Source organism: Triticum dicoccoides, unplaced genomic scaffold (genome assembly GCF_002162155.2).
Source record: "Triticum dicoccoides isolate Atlit2015 ecotype Zavitan unplaced genomic scaffold, WEW_v2.0 scaffold42488, whole genome shotgun sequence".
Classification (NCBI taxonomy): Eukaryota; Viridiplantae; Streptophyta; class Magnoliopsida; order Poales; family Poaceae; genus Triticum; species Triticum dicoccoides.
In genome coordinates this window covers 1-2,335 of record NW_021271392.1, presented here as the reverse complement: position 1 = coordinate 2,335, position 2,335 = coordinate 1, and the positions used below count along the sequence as shown (strand labels likewise).

The following is a 2,335-nucleotide window of genomic DNA, read 5'->3' as shown; positions in this document are numbered from 1 at the left end:
TGATCCAAGGCGAGGAGAAGGCTTGATTTTTCTTCTGACGGCGGCGGCCTTCTCTGAGTTCGATTCTCTCCAAACCCTCATCCTCGGCGCCATGGCGGCGGCGGCCGTTTCCGGGTCCTCCTCCTCCTCGGTGCTGCGATAGCAGCTCGCCCGCGGCGGCGGCAGGAGCGAGCAGCAGTAGTGGCCGCGCGAGTATGCGGCGAAGGAGGTCACCTTTGGCATCGGCGCGCATGCCGCCATGCTGCGCCGGAAGCCCTGTATCGCATGCGTGGTCGGCGTTGCAACAGCCGCTTCTCCTTTGCCATGGGTGATTTTTTGCTATGCTAGTTTTTCCCATGTTTCTTCTGCTTTAGTTTCCCATGTGTTCTTGTCAGTCTCTTAGGTGATGTAATGTGGGTTTGATTTTGCTGGTGCTTGCAGATTTCTTCAGGGGTCGGAGGCCAACCACCACATGGCAATAGTCTGAAGACTGCATTTGAAATATGCCTTCAGCATAGTTAACTACCTTGCTAAACTTGTCATGTTGTGTGTAGATACTGCCCCCGTGCTTGGCAAACTTGTCATGAGGCATCCTTTTGTTGCCTTTCCTACTGTTGACAAGACCAGGGTGACCATCAGGGAGCAGAAGGAGGTCACCGTCCAGCTAATTAACTACACCAAGAGCGGTAATTAATTTTGCATCATCTAGTGACAGATTCCTCAACTCACATTTTAGTTCTGCTCCCTGCCCTCTAGGCACTCCAGTTTCTTATCATATCTGCTTTTGTTTGTGATGGATCAGGGAAGAAGTTCTGGAACTTGTTTTACCTGCAGCCTATGTGGGTTCAGAAGGTAGCGAAATGTTATTGAAATGCTGAATTTGTTTTGGAGCTTGCAGGTATAGTTACATGGATATTACTCTTCATGATTTATACTCAGACATCAATGATCAATGATTAATGATTTATACTCCAGCAATTCCAGGAATGATTTTAGGATATTGCTCTAGATTAGGAGTTTTAAATGGAGTACTCCATCAGATTAGGATACTACTCTAGATTAGTGTAGCCACTACCTAACAATTTTTTTCAAAACTGAATTTCAGAGTACTCTAAATGCTGTGTGCCCTAGCATTTTTGTGTTCCCTGGCATTTCTGTAGCATTCAGTACCATGACAATTTTAACATGTTGAGAAAATTTCAGTAACATGAATTTGAAATTGAGTACTCAGTGTAAGGATTAAATGCACACAATTTGGGTATTAGCTTCCCATTCAACATTGCGGAAATTTCAAATATGCTAAGTATCATTGCTAGTGGTTGGCTGGCCAGAGAAGAGAAGACAGTTTATTTGGCATGGTTCAGACTAGTAATTTGTGTTCAAGAATCTTCCTGTTCTCCCATTGTTACCAAGCATGATCTTGCTTGCATTGCCGCCTTTGCTACATGAAGCAATAGGGTAGGTTCAGTTTCGCTGAATTTTTGAAACTATACATCATTTGCTGAATTTTTGCTCTACATCACTTGCTCCTTGTAAATTATTGCATATATAATTTTTGAAACTATAGGTGAACCTCTTCAGCAAACATAAAACAGTTAACTGAAACTGTCTAAAACAGTTAAGTCCACTTGATGCTTAGCTAATGCAGGCCAACAGAATGAAATGAACTACGAATTTGTTCTCTGAAATAGTACATGCTTTCTCTAGACTGAGTTTCCTGCCTTTTCCAACTGAAACTCAGTCAGCCCTGGCTAATAATTATCTTGCTCACTGACCCAACAACATCTCAGACTTTGAAGACATGAGCTGCGAAATGATATATGGTCAGGTGCCCCCACCAGTGGAAGAAGATCCAGTGTCGAAACAACCCTGCTATCCCAGCCTCTGTGAGTGCGCCCAAATTTGGCAACACTTTACAAGTACTGAACCCACCTAGCGCTGAACTTGCACTAACATGCATCACCTGTCACAAATTTGTTGTGCTGCTACAATTTTTCAGGTTCCATATCGACGCCCTCCGCTGCAATATGTCCCAAAATTCAGAACTAGTCTTCTGCAAGCGCTCACAAGGGTTTTGATACAAAATTGTGCATGGTGCCATGGTATCGGATAGGCCAGAATTTCAACAGGGACAATAGATAGTGCATCGGTAAATTTCTGAAACTTGGGGATGCATCACTGGGACAATATACAGTCACTATAGAGAATAATTTCATTACAGAGTAAATTCACTATACAATGATGCTGCCATGATGCTGTAATTAACATCAGTTCCACATCAATTTGGCCATATGACAAGGATTTCAGGGCAGGGGCGCCGGTACCTTTCACGAGTAGCAGAGCCGGAGTCGTCTGG

At 43.9% G+C, this 2,335-nt stretch overlaps 1 long non-coding RNA gene across 1 annotated transcript; it reads left to right on the top strand.

Annotated features, from left to right (window-relative positions):
• The first annotated feature begins 411 nt into the window (after positions 1 to 411).
• On the top strand, positions 412 to 2,170 carry LOC119346519. Its single transcript, XR_005167766.1, has 4 exons — positions 412 to 665; positions 782 to 877; positions 1,770 to 1,865; positions 1,979 to 2,170. It is a non-coding gene; the product is annotated as an uncharacterized LOC119346519 (long non-coding RNA).
• The last annotated feature ends 165 nt before the right edge of the window (positions 2,171 to 2,335 follow it).